The sequence below is a fragment of the Argopecten irradians genome, chromosome 15 (genome assembly GCF_041381155.1).
Source record: "Argopecten irradians isolate NY chromosome 15, Ai_NY, whole genome shotgun sequence".
In the NCBI taxonomy this organism is placed as follows: Eukaryota; Metazoa; Mollusca; class Bivalvia; order Pectinida; family Pectinidae; genus Argopecten; species Argopecten irradians.
In genome coordinates, this window is record NC_091148.1 from 7,259,608 (window position 1) to 7,274,591 (window position 14,984).

Genomic DNA, 14,984 nt, shown 5'->3' on the forward strand with positions numbered 1-14,984 from the left:
TTAGTCCTTACTCGCAAAATTTAAAACCTCGCATATTAAGAAAATGACGCATTCAAAGGCTATAATGCCGATTTCCACAAATTAACAACAGCGAAATATTTGCGAACAAGTCACGATACTTAACATCCCTCCCGAAATTTAACAATTATACATTAGTGAATTAATGCCAATATAGTCTGTCTTTGAGTATTGAGTTGTAACATCATTGGTCTGTGAACGAAACCACGTGATTTTCTCTTAAGTATGACGTTTCGCTCGTTAATTGATCACGTCAAAATCAGTGACCATAATGTCAATATTCATTAATGAACAACACCTTTTAGATGTTGAGGTTGTATGTCTGTAAGAATGGTGACATTGCTATCTGCTCTAGAAATGATCCACATCGAACAATTAGGCACTATACAAGTTAAGAATGTACTCCTCTGGGAAGTCAAAATTTTCTTGTGTTTTTTTGTTTTTTGTTCTTATAGATTTTTGGAAATAAGAGTTCATACCATAAAAGAAAACGGAAGAAAAAACATGTACGTATGTTCATTTTTGAGATATTGTCACTCAAAGATGCCTAGTTGACAAATAAGTGGATTTTATGGGAACTTTACCGTTTTGATCATATACTCAAGATATTAAAGCCATAATTTCCTAATGAGGTGTTTGATGTGTATGGATGTTTGTAGAATTTACTTCCCAGTGGTCTTCTTTAAAATTTTACCAGTTTTAATTAATAATACTTATATTTTTTCTCAGAATAACAACATATGCTACCCCTATCCCTTAATTTTGAGCTACAAAATATACCATTTTCAGCCATTTTCTGGTATTAAACTTTTGTTAATTTTTGCATATTAATAGGGAAAGGGTTGTTCTTTCTAAATCAGGCAAAAAATGAGGGTCCGTGTGCTTACTTTTTTGTCCCATTTCAATATTTGATATTTTTCAACATTTTAAAGTAAAAAATAAAAGTGCTAAAATTACCATGAAATATAAAAATAAAGTGACAAAAGTGTATCATTTCACACAATAATGCTCAATATTTTAATTACCACGAACCTAGTAAAGAATAACAGCAAAAATTAGCTCGATACAGCTAAATATGCTGGCGCAGTGATGATTTAAGTTGGCCCTTTAGGTAGGGCGTTAGCATTGTATCTGTTGTCCCTATTTCATGATCGCAAAACGCGACTAAATTTAGGATCTTATCTTTTCTTTTCTTCCTAACTGACTTTGTTTCCCAATGCCTCCCTTGGCACCGCCTCACTTTTGGCCTTGAGTTGAGCGTTCGCCCCTGTAAAAGACTCTGGGTTCTGCCCCCTGGCTGAGGCACACCAAAGTCTATAATAATGGTAGTTTCTGCTCCTGCTTAGCGCTCAGCAAACAGGGAGTGGGACGACTGGTTCGCCCGTTGTCAGTGTAATGTGACCGGGTGGGGTGTGTTGCTTGGTGTCTTCGGCGGCATGCTTCAGTGATATAGCACTACAAATAGGGCAACAGTTTCACAATACAAGAAGGCACAACACGAACATACCGCAGTCTCTCAAAATACGCGCTTCACACACGCTACCTACTGCATACATGAGAGGCTGTCCTTACATGACCCCTGGCTGTGAACAGGACGTTAAAATAATCAAACAAACAAACACGTGATCATTTAAGTAAAATGAATTTCAGTAAAAAAGGGTAAAACTTTGGCTCTACTAATAGCGAAAAAAAAACACAATTTTAAAATGACCGCCAAATGGGCGATTTCTTAAAATCCCCGTGTAAAAAAAAAATCTACTAAAAATAGAAACGTAATTTTTTGACAAAATTTGCAACTGGCAGCTTGCTACAGATGTTGATAAATTGTATTTGAAAATCTTACTTCTTTGATCTTTGTCGAAACGAGACTTCAACGGGACTGAACCCTCAGAAGAATACATCCTTTAGCATTAATCATGTCAAATGTATATATACATATTGCCAAAAGATTGTTTTGCAAACAATGTCATTTTGATTTGAGTTTGGAAAATTGAAATTAAATTACTGTCATTTTCAGCTGCATGTTATTTACACTGTTTTTAAATTAGTAAATAGTCATCATAGTCATTATTTGCCTTTTTGCATACGAGTTCTTTATATCAACGACATTTTTATGTCTACACGCGCTTAATAATTTTCTCTTTGCATCATTTAAATTGTTGGCCTTACCTTTAACAATAGGAAGTGATTTCAGATTCAAATTGAGATATCTTATCTGTATGGTGATTTTGTTTGTTTGTTTGTTTTTATCATAATGTCCTAAACAACCATGGTCATTTAAGGAATATCAGGTTTATGAGGTGGACGAAAGCCTGAGTACCAGGAGGAAAACCACCAATCTGCAGTCAGTACCTTGCAACTGCATGCCCCACATGGTATTCGAGCTCTGGGTTGTGACGCTTTAACCACCTGACCGCCGCGGCCCCTCTGTATGATGTAATATGCGGGATATTAATAATTTAATGACGTAAGCACACCTGTCAATCAGAAATGTTGATCGGTAAGCGGATTTGTTAGGCTTATGATATGAGATTAAAATTAATTTCGTTCTGGATTTAATAAATTCATTCTGTTAATGACGTATGTGTTTCTATATAATATCAAACTCTCACATCTACCTCGCCTTTGTCTGCCGGTCAGATTTGTATATAAGCGAGGGATAAACAGTTACTCAATATTTCTCAGAAGCATTGTTAGATATATATATATATATATTTGTATTTGTCAACAATATTGTGGCATGTATGAAATATAAATGGGTGTGATGATTAATTAACCCTACTTGTTCATTGCAATAATCGTCAGAGGGGGGATTAGTTTCACTAATTTCACACTTCGTATAAAATTGTTTACCGCTGGTAAATAGTTTTGTATTAGATAACAAGATTTATGCACGTATGAATCATAAATATGTATGAAATTTCACTATAGATAACACTAATTCTAGATGTTATTTATGCCAAATAACATTAGAGGGGACTAATTCTACTCTTCTTACACTTCGAATGTATGGTATTACCGCTAGCCAAAAGTAATAAATGACATTATGTTAGCACGTATGAATCATAAATAGATATGATAATTAACTAGATAACACTTGTTTTAGATATTGATAATATCAAGCATTATTCAACAGGATTAGTCTACTGATTTTCCCGACATATATCTATCGACAAGCCCATCCTCACTGGTCCGTGGTTTTTCTCTGGGTACTCCGGTTTCCTTTTCCAATTAAACCAGACACTTAAAATGACAATAGCTGTCAATAGGACGTTAAACAAAGAACATAAAAATGTGCTAGACTTAGTGTTGAATGTTATAGGACTGTTTCATATGTGGACATGAAAGATTAATACTAGGATATTTCCCTACCTTGGGGGTAGGACAGAGAAATTTGTACCCGAGGAGGAGATTCACGACTGTCTAACCCGAGATTCCCTGTCCTACTCTCTAGACAAAGAATGATCCTTTTTCTGCCTATGTAATTTTCCCAAAAATGTTAAAAACTACAAATACGCGATTCAAAAAACCCCAAGAATATAATTTTTCAGTTTTACTACCTTATATAATAGGAAGAGCACCGAATATAACGATATAACGATCGCGTATAAAGTAAAATGTACCGAATATAACGAAAGAACTATCGAAATATAAAGATAAAAGCACTTCATATAAGGACGCATCTAATAATATATATCTTGATGATATTTCGCAGGACCCATATTTGTAATACATGAATTGTAAATTAATTTGTAGTATACGTTAGAAACAATTAATCAGCTTTTCTCGATTCATTGTTGGTTTGGTATGTTCTGAAAAAACAACCATCTAATTAAAATTAGACTTGTACATGTTACATGTATATAATTATTTGTAATTCCGCTTCAGTCTGCTATTAGTCTGTATAAAGGGAGACAACTGCGCAAGAACTAATACTATAAATCATCTGCGAGAATTTTTTTTTTGAAGAGTGCCAGTTCATGACGAGTTATCTCCCTTTAACAATGGAATTGCTCATCCGTGGGCGTGAATTTCCAATTCAAATTAATCACTGGTCCCGAATATAGAAAAAATCATGCATTTTCAATTTGATTAATTTATTCTGTCCAAACACACTGTCCGTGTTTAACTGGAGGGCAATCAAACAAATACATTTAAAATGCCAGAACATAGATACATAAATGACATCATCTACATGATTATATAATCACAATACACAGCAATGCAATATATATTATATACTATATTATACAACATACACCTATATTTTTTCTACACGTTCTGTATGCAAACCCTGTATACATTCATTCATCATGTTTCACGTAAGAGAAAAATAAGATTTTTTTTTTTTTTTTTTTTTTTTGTAAACGCATGTGGATAACATTTGAACAATGATATTATATATACGTGCTTTAAGGTATTGTCGTTGGCAAAAAATGTGTTAATAACTCAAAATAATTAAATTTTATATTCCTGATATGAAATAGGTTTTCATTTGACAACACAACACCTTTATTTTCTTGTTGCTTCCATCCCAGGATGATTGTAATTATAATCGGTCGCTTTGCCTGCCATGTTTTTGGGATTGCACGTGGTTATAATGTTATACATTGTACATGTATGTGTTTCTCAAATATATATATTCTTGACCATCACGTGCGTATCCAAAATTCTGATATCATCTTTGTACGTTATTATATACTATTCCGGAATATGTGTCCGGCCATCACCGGTTATTGTTTTGTACCTGAGAGTTGAAAATAAATATTGAAGAAGAAATGTGTGTTTTTAAATCACTGTCATATAAGGAAGTCCCAACATTAAAATACGACAATCAACAATGGGTTCACTTTAGCTCGTTGGCCAGAATGATTTACGTGTGTTGATTGGTTACTTGTCGTTGAAGATGTTATGTACAAATGTATGTAAGGGGTACCAGTGGGGAAATTATTCCAAAGAAATATCATAAGATTAAGTCCGATGTTGTTGGGTTTTTTTCTTCTTATCGGGCATTATTCTCAGAAATTACACAAGGCGGCGCTTCACGTACTTGATACAATATAAGCATAAGTTGTCATGGAATATGTTTTGTTAGATGATGGTTTTTGATGAGCGATGATGAACACAGCATGTCGGCTTCCATTTTTTATTCACAACTCATTTTTCTCTCCTCCTGAGAGGAGAGTTACATAATATATTGCATAACATAATAATTAAGGTTATCTCCCTTAGACCGATATCTCAGCATCTCCAGCACACCCATATCATATACATATATATAACATGCCGCCCCCCTTAATATAAAATTGGAAATTTTATTATGGGTGTGTGGAGATGAGGATACGGTAAAATAAACATTACTAGTTTTAAATGACATCAAAAGGATATGGTAATTAATCACACATGTTATTGATCAATTTATACTTTGATGTAATTATATAATGAATTAAGGATGTATTCTTCTGAGGTTTCAGTCCCGTTGAAGTCTCGTTTCAACATAGATCAAAGAAGTTATGAGATTTTCAAATATGATTTATCAGTATCTGTACCAAGTTGCCAGACGCAAGTTTTGTCAAAAAATTACATTTCTATTTTTAGTAGATTTTTTTATACAGGGATTTTAAGAAATGGTATTTGGCGGCCATTTTGAAATTGTGTCTTTTTTCGCTTCAAGTAGAGCCACAGTTTTATCATTTTTTACTGAAATTGTTTTTACTTAAATCATCACTGCGCCAGCATTTTTAGCTCTATTTAGCTAATTTTTGCTGCAAATCGTTACTTGGTTCCTAGTAATTAAAATATTGAGCATTAATATGTGAAACGAAACACTTTTGTGACTTTATGTTTACATTTAATGCTAATTTGGGCACTTTTATTTTTTACTCTAAAATACTAAAAATAACAAAAATTCAAATGGGGCAAAAAAGTAAGCACACGGACCCCCAATTTTTCTTCCTGATTTAGAAAGAACAACCGTTTCCCTATTGATATGCAAAATAATAACAAAAGTTTAATACCAGAACTTTTTCTATAAAGTGTTAAATTTGGCAAAAATGGCTGAAAATGGTGCATTTTGTAGCTCAAAATTAAGGGGTAGGGGTAGCATATGTTATTATTCTGAGAAAAAATATTAGTCTAATTGATCAAAACTGGTATATTTTTAAAGAAGACTACTAGAAAATGAATTCTACAAACATTCATACATATCAAACACCTCATTAGGAAATTATGGCTTTAATCTCTATCTTATATGGTCAAAACGGCAAAATTCCCATAAAATCCAATATTTTGTCAACTAGGTGTCTTTGAGTGACAAAAGCTCAAAAACAAGCACACGGACATATGTTTTTTCTTCCATTTCCTTTTATGGTATGAACTCCTTTTTCCAAAAATCTATATGAGAAAAAAAGTTTAATACAAGAAAATTTTGACTTCTCAGAGGTGTACATCCTTAAGTGGATCTCATATGGACGTATCTAATATAGCAGAAAAAAAATATATGTCACACAAATGATCATGTAATAACCAAATACTCGGAGAACCCTACTCTCAGTAATTCAGGGAATGTTTGAGTATCTACATTATGTATGGTTACATATACATTGGCAAGAAAATCAACCAAATGTAGACCATTAAGATGAGACAAAATATAAATGCTATAGATTACTTATGAGAGATCTTACTATAACCATTAATTAAAAAACATCATCAAAAGTTCAATTGCATTACACATGTTTCTCAATATTCATATTTCAAAAATACTCCAAAACCTGGATCTTGTTACAAGCAATTCTATCCAAAAACACTGTAATAATCAAACATCTATAGCAAAACATACGCATGATGTAAATTAGCACATTCAAAATTTAATCAAGGAGTGGTATTAAATGGATATTCAATCAGATTCCCATTGGAATGAGACCTCAACATAAACTCTATGAAACTGTAATGTACATATAGTAAATTCAATCAAAAAGCCAAAAGACATTCAATAATATTCTGAATTCAGATCAGTAAGTAATTCTATCTAATAAAATGCAATTAGAAATCAAACTGAATAATCGATTTACCAATCAATATTGAATCCATACATCTAATTCAAACGAGAAAATACTGAGGAATGTCATATTATCAATAAAGACACAAAAATGTGTATAATGCATTATGTACAATTGCAACACAAATATCATAGTTAACACAACTACAATGGTATTCAAAGATGATGGAATAATTCAACATACATACATGACTAGAAATAAAGTCTACGAGATCATAGCGGAAGGTTTTCTCTGTACTAGTTTAAGTGCTTTAGAGTTCATTTTGCTAGGAGAAATCCAAACGGCGTTCTGAGCTGGCTCACCAACAAGATGTACAAGGTATAATAACCTATCACCATCTTTCTTTTGAGCTAAGACACGCTTTATTTTGTGAATGCCATTGTCGCTAGAGGAACCCGAGGAAAAGAGTTCATTTGGGTTAATATGGTGTTCATCACAAAAACGAGCAGGCTTACGTTTAGAGCGCACAGGTCGTGTTGAAGATCGAGAGTTTGATTTTGCATCCTGTTGAACAGAAGAATCAGCATCCACAGCAGGAGAGTCTATCTCTGTGGTAACATCAAATACTGACGATGACATAGCATCAATTTCCGTTGACAGTCTATAAGGATGATTATCCGACACCATTGTAGAGGGTTCAGAATCATTAGGTGGACTGTCTATTTCAGTTGTGAATTCATAGTTTTGATTGTCATTTTCAACATTCCTTTTCACTGAAGTGAGGGCTTGATCGATGAAAAAGTTAGATGGGTTGGGAGAACGTACATACGCCATCTTGAGTCGATCAATATGAACAGGTTTATCCATGACTTTCCCTGTCTGGCTATCTCGTAGTAGAATCATGTGAGGACTTTGTATCTCGTTAACTATATGAGGTCCACTGTATTTGGCCTGTAGCTTCTGTCCCTTGCCTGTAGGTTGTATACATAAATAGACATAGTCTCCTTCAGTGACATCCAAGGGGTGAGCATTACGATTGACTCTCTCCTTCATTTGTAGTTGGGTTTTGTGAACGGCATCCTGCATTTCTGTACGGACGAGTTGCAAACGCCGCGCATGTTGACGAAGATATGTATGACAATCCGCAGGCAATCCAGAGAAATCAGTCGCAGAAATGTTACCCAAGGGAAAGCGTGGTCTTTGTCCATACAATATTTCAAATGGGGAGTATTTCGTACTGCTATTGACAGAATTGTTCATTGCAAAGGCAATAGCTGGCAACACTTCCTCCCAGTTTTTTCCTTGAGACACAAATGGAGTCATGCGCTCTGCGAGAGTTCGATGGAGACGTTCCACTGATCCAAGGCAATGGTGAACAAATGCAGGTGTGAATTGTTGTGAAACAGAAAGCAATCGGCACACCTCTTTAGTACATCTTGACATGAATTCAGTGCCCTGATCACTCAACAACGAGTCACAAACACCAAACTGAGTAAACAGTTGAAATAAGCACTGCGAGACAGTTAATACATCCTTACTTGGAATAGGTAGTACAAATAAGTATCTGGTGAATAAGTCAACCGCTGTGAACAAGTATGTGTTGCCCTTTGCTGATGTAGGTAGTGGTCCATATAAATCTATTTGCCATACTTCAAATGGAGCCGAGGGGGTTTTGAAACTAGTAATTGGTGATCTCGTAGGAATCTTTGTAATTTTCCTTGTTTGGCAATGGTGACAACTCCGTACATAGTCGGAAACAACTGAAGCCATCTTTGGAAAAAAGAAGTGAGTCCGTAATAAGTCAAGAGTGTGAGCAATGCCACCGTGGCCTCCCATGGGTGAGTCATGGTGAAGTTCCAAGAATGTTCGGATCATTGCTTGAGGCAATACAAGCTGGTACTGACTTAGTAACTTCGAGCGTGCAGATTTGGCTATGCGCGAATGAAACAACAAGCCATCCACTAAAATAAAGTCACTTGCTTGAAGTAAAACCAACCTAGATTGCTTTTGAGAAGCAGGTAAAATCTGGTTTGATAAGTATGCATACAAATCTTTGTAGGACTCGTCAAGTTTTTGTAATGAAGCAACATCCTCTCGCGAGAATTTAGTGTTTCTTAATATGTCAAGTTGTGGTAGTTGGTCATTGGAAACATTGCTATCTGTATCAGTGACTCGTGTGTCTAAGAGTTCAATATCTGAATCACTTCCTTGAGAGTTTATGTCCATGGATGGTGAAGACAAGGATACCTCAGATAGCGTTTCTTGTGAATGTTCAGAAGTAGCCACAGGTAAGGGGGAAATACAAAAGTCTGATGCTATTGAGGGAGTATCACCACAAACGTGTTCAGGAGTAGAGGATACAGCTGTGTCATCACTTGTTATCACCTGTAGAACCTCTATATCATCGTCACTCAAATGGGTATTGTCAGTGTCCTCTTTAGATGATGCACTGGTAAATGCCTCACATGGCTTCAGAAGGTCACTAGGTGTTTTTATTGAAGGAGAAGCTAGTAAATTAGGCAATGTAGGAACTCGACTACGATACGTAGGCCGCAATTTACGTTTGACACGCTTGGAAGGTAACTCAGCATCATCAGTGTCACCATCATATCCATCGTCATTGTCCAGTAAGGTGACAGGTGGAAGCAATGCTACATTTTGGACTTTAACATTTACTTCATTAGAGCGTGCTTTGAGCAAGTCAACAATGTTTTGTCCAGTAGGCAAATTAATAACACAAGGCTTGTCATTCACATACGAGAAATGTGGGTCATCCTCATTGGGGCTGGTAATTGGGTCATTTTGTTCAATCTGGGACCTACTTAAGGCATCCTCAACAACCATTTCTGCAGCAGGCTTGTAAACAATGTCAAAACTGAATTGCTGCAGAATAGTTAACCATCGGTCAAATATTGCACCACTTAACTTCTTCTGAAATAGGGGTTTCAAGGCTTGATGATCGCACTCGACGATGAAATGCCGGCCGCGCAAGTAATCCGCACAGTCAAGTATACTGGTAACAACTCCCAACAGCTCCAGCTTTGTTGGTCCATATGACTGTTGTCCTTTGTTGAGAGATTTAGAACCAAAAGGTACAACTTTGTGAATGTCTGGATGTGCATGCGTTTTGTCAATCCCTTTGTTTTCAGAATCCGCAGGATGAATTTGGTATAACATATATCCTATTCCCTTCGAAGAAGTGTCAACTCCCAAATGGAATGGCAAGTCATAACGCGGAAATGTTAGTACACATGATTCTGATAATAGTGATTTCAGTTTATCAAAAGCATTTTGTTGTTCAACAGTCCAGATAAACTTTTGTGTTTTCTTCATCAACCGTAGCAATGGCTGAGCGACAGCAGCATAGTTAGGAATATATTTTCTAAACCAGTTCATAAGACCCAGAAAGCGTTTCAACTCTGTTGAACTTGTTGGTTCTGGCATATCCTGCACAGCTTTGATTCGATCTGGTGGCGGACTAATTCCATCCTTGGATATCAAATGACCAAGATACAAGCAAGATTGTTTGGCGAATGAACACTTTTTGGGACCTAGCTTGAGCCCAGCTGCGCGAAATCTGGAAAATACTTCACTTAGATCAGCAAGATGCTGTTGAAATGTTTCAGAAAAAATCAGTACATCATCTAAATAACATAATACGGTGTGAAATGTTAAGCCATGCAAAACTTTGTCCATCAATAACTGAAATGTATTTGGAGCAGTTGACAACCCCATAGGCATCCTCTGAAATTGGTAGGTTCCAAAACAAGTGTTAAAAGCTGTGAAGCGTCGCGATTCAGGAGCAATCCCCATTTGAAAGAATCCAGAAGATAAATCTATAGATGTAATATAGTTCGGTACACGCTCACTAAACGACTCAGTAAGGTCCTCCAAATTCGGTATGGTGTAATGAAATGGTTTTGTTTGTGAATTCAAATGTCTAAAGTCACAGCAAAAGCGATACTGAGCTACACTTTTCTCACGAGAATTATCCTTAAACTGATCCGGATCTTTGCAACGCTTTGACACGAGTACTATAGGGCTAGTAATGATAAGATCCTCCTTTTCCGAAACTGGAGTAATAATTCCTTGTGATAATAGCTCGTCCAACTGATGACGCAATACCTGACGTTTATCTGGGGATAATTTGTAAGGCTTCTGGTTTTTGGCCACAGGATCAGGTTTTAACAGAATGTTATGCTGGACAAGATCAGTATAACCAAGTGACGGGTTGTCAGGGGTAACAAAAATATCAGAATGTTCAGCCAAAAGTTCAATCAATCTAGATTTTTCCTGGTCTGACAAATTGTCAGAGAGATATCAAAGTATGACTGAAATTTATCTCTATCTACAGAGTTATCTACCCTTACAGTATCTATACAGTCTTTCTGTAACTTTGAGCTATTTGTTTCACATGGTGAAGTAGTAGTCACATGATTACACAAAAATACTTCAGGAGTACATTTGTCACTTTGAAATTGATTACCTTTACATTGCTCACAAACACAAGAAACTTTGTCAAAATTATTTGTATGCAGACCTTGACAACTATGGGTACCATGGCAGCATTTGGAACAATTATTTACATGACAACATTTGGCATCATTATTTACACAACATTTGGCATCATTATTTACACAACATTTGAAAGAATGAGGAAAAGTATGCATATTGTCATCAAAAACATCTTTGTCAACATTGTTAACATATTTGGCAACATTGGTATGACCTGTAGTAACATCAATTCTGTTTAAGTCAATATGGGGTATGGTATGAACACAAGTATTAAAAACATCATTGTCAGCATTGTGAACACATTTGGCAACATTGTTTTGACTAGCATTAGCAACATATCTGTTTAAGTCAACATTATGACAACATTTGGCAACATTTGGTAAAGTATGTATACTTTGGTCTGAAAAACCTTTGTCAACATCATGAATACATCTGACAACATTGGTTTGGCTAGCAGCAGCATCAACTCTGTTTAAGTCAACATCAGGACAACATTTGGCAACATTAGGTAAAGTATGTACAACATCATCAAAAACATCATTGTCAACCTTCGACTGACATTGGGCATTGGAAACACCTATACAACAATGCTTGTCAACATTTGTACAAAAAATTTCATTGGATATTGTATTTACAGATGCATTTGTCTCATTGGGATTTACTGTATGTACTACATCTTTGTTTAGATTCAGCACATGAAAATGACCAATAACTTTACCCCGATATATAGTCACAGGTTTACTGGTGGGGTTTAAAATCTGAACAGGTACCATACCCTTGTGATTGACAGTAGCAACACTTCTGGCTAATAATAATCCAGATTTGTTTAGTTTTACAGTACCTTTACAAATACCTTGTAAACCACACAATACAGAAGTTTGCACAAACATACGACATTCACTGTTAGCAGCTACAACACATCGCTTGCTAGCAACTAGATTATTTTTCTCTGAAAAATATGTAAAGTATGAAAAATCTAGTACAACTTTGTGTTCTGTCAAATATGGAATCCCTAGCAACAAAGGATGTGAGCACTGAGGAATAATGTAAACATTGACACTATGTCTTCCTTGTGGAGTTTTCATGATGACATCTGCCTGACCAATGACTTGGACGGTCTGTGAATTTGGTAACACAATATTAGGATTTGACAATGAATTAATAGATGATTTACACTTGTTAGGTACAGACTCATACATTTGGGATGACATGATATTAATCTCACTGCCAGAGTCAATAAGAGCACCTATTTCATGAACATTGTCAAATTTAACTGACATATACATAAACCTATTTTTGTTCTCCCGAGATTCCGCGTCTACAGATGTATATGACTGAGTAGTACTAAATGCCTCAAAGTCAGAGGTTGAGTCACTGTCTATTTTGGTACAATTGGAAAAGGTGGCGGCACCTCGAATACTGGATGTCCCGGAGAGTTGGGCCGCTGGATGTTGTTCCTCACCGGGGCTAGGTAGTTTAACTGACCACAAGTGATGGCTGTATGTCCATACATGCTGCAGAGCTGACACATTGTCATAGGAGAAGGAACTCCATTACCGTTCCAATTACAGTTGAACTGTTTGTGGCCCTCACCACCACACCGGAAACATACAAATTTGGTGGTGTCAGAATGTGGACTGGTGTATCGGTCTGGAGCGCGCGAGCGGTGTCTCATACTACTGGAGTCATTTACATTTCCCCTTGTTGAAGAGCGTCCCCTTGACAAAACTTCTACCAAGTCAGAAAGTTGATTGACAACAGAATTCAGTTCTGAAATATTCGATGGCTGCTGTACATGGGAAACAGTGGTGGGTTCTTTACGACAACCATATAAAGACCCCATCTGTGCTGCAGTTAATGCTGCTCGGCTGTCTTTAGGCTGACTGGCCCCTACGAAGCGCTGCAAATCTTCTGGTAAAGCAGAAATAAATTTTGACAGAATTTCTAGGTCTGACTTGCCTATGCGGTGTCCTCTTTCTACCAATCTGGCATAGAAGTCCTCTAATGATTCATGGATTGATAGTGACATGCTGATAAAGTTCTGATTTTCAAGGAGGAGCGCAGGACTACAGGCTGACAACTGTGTGTATTCAGTTTGAATGAGTTCACTTACTTCCAACCATGACTTGTCATGTAGATTTAAAGAATTGAACCAAGTTCTTGCTGGGCCTTGTAGTAGTAGGTGGAATAGTGGCACTCGTTTATCGGGTGATGATCCATCCCCATGCAAAGAATACAGTTGAGAATACGACTCAAATTCATGGAGAAACTTTAAACCATTTTCATGCGACAGTCCTGAAAATTTCTTGCATTTAGAAATATCCATTTTGAAAACAGTGGCCTCGCTAGTATTGGACGGACGAGACAAATTTTTCGAAGTCAAATTATCAAACTCATCTCTAAAATAATGTTCATTTAAAAAGGAATCAGGTAGGATATCCTCGTCATCAGAGTATAAAATTGTTGATGATAAATCAGATGTATCCACAGAAGACATGTCAAATAACAGGTGAAGAGTGTCATGAATTCAACGACAGGTGCGCGTTTGTGTAATTTCGCGCCAAAAAGCACATGGTCACATTCATCGTGATATGGCATCAGTTCAATTCACAAGGCAATCAAATGTATTTATAGGCATAGTTCATCAAAAATGTCAATAATGCAGTGAGAGGTACGTTTGCTTACACTGGAACCACGGATTCTCCACCATGTCATGGAATATGTTTTGTTAGATGATGGTTTTTGATGAGCGATGATGAACACAGCATGTCGGCTTCCATTTTTTTATTCACAACTCATTTTTCTCTCCTCCTGAGAGGAGAGTTACATAATATATTGCATAACATAATAATTAAGGTTATCTCCCTTAGACCGATATCTCAGCATCTCCAGCACACCCATATCATATACATATATATAACAAAGTCTCAAGAGTCCCGAATGTTTCAAATGCGCATGAAGCATTTACAATGAATATATAAAAATGATAAATCTTCAAAAACGAATCGTCATAAGAACAGTTTCTGTGTACATGTACAGAACAATCCGTCTAACCGTCCTATAAATGCTTGCTAATAAATGATGTTGTATCGTAGCCTTCTTAGTTAATACTTGCCTGTTTTATAATTCAATATTTCTTGTAACGAACATTTGAATTGGCTTGAAAATTAACTTTATCAGTCCATAAAGAACAAACGGCATCGTCATTTGTAAAGTCGCTTCTAATTGGCTGAGGCGTAATGATTTCATTTACAAAAGTCCCAAAAAATGGAATTCGGAAGAGATCTTCTTTAGTAAATTGAATCATAAGGATTACTTTGAATTGATATTTTATGTTATGGAGATATACCACAAAAAAAATTTGAGTGTACTGTCATTAGTGTATTCAGTAGTAGAAATTCTTATACTATGGAGATATAACTCAAAAATCTGAGTGTACTCAGAAGCGCTTAT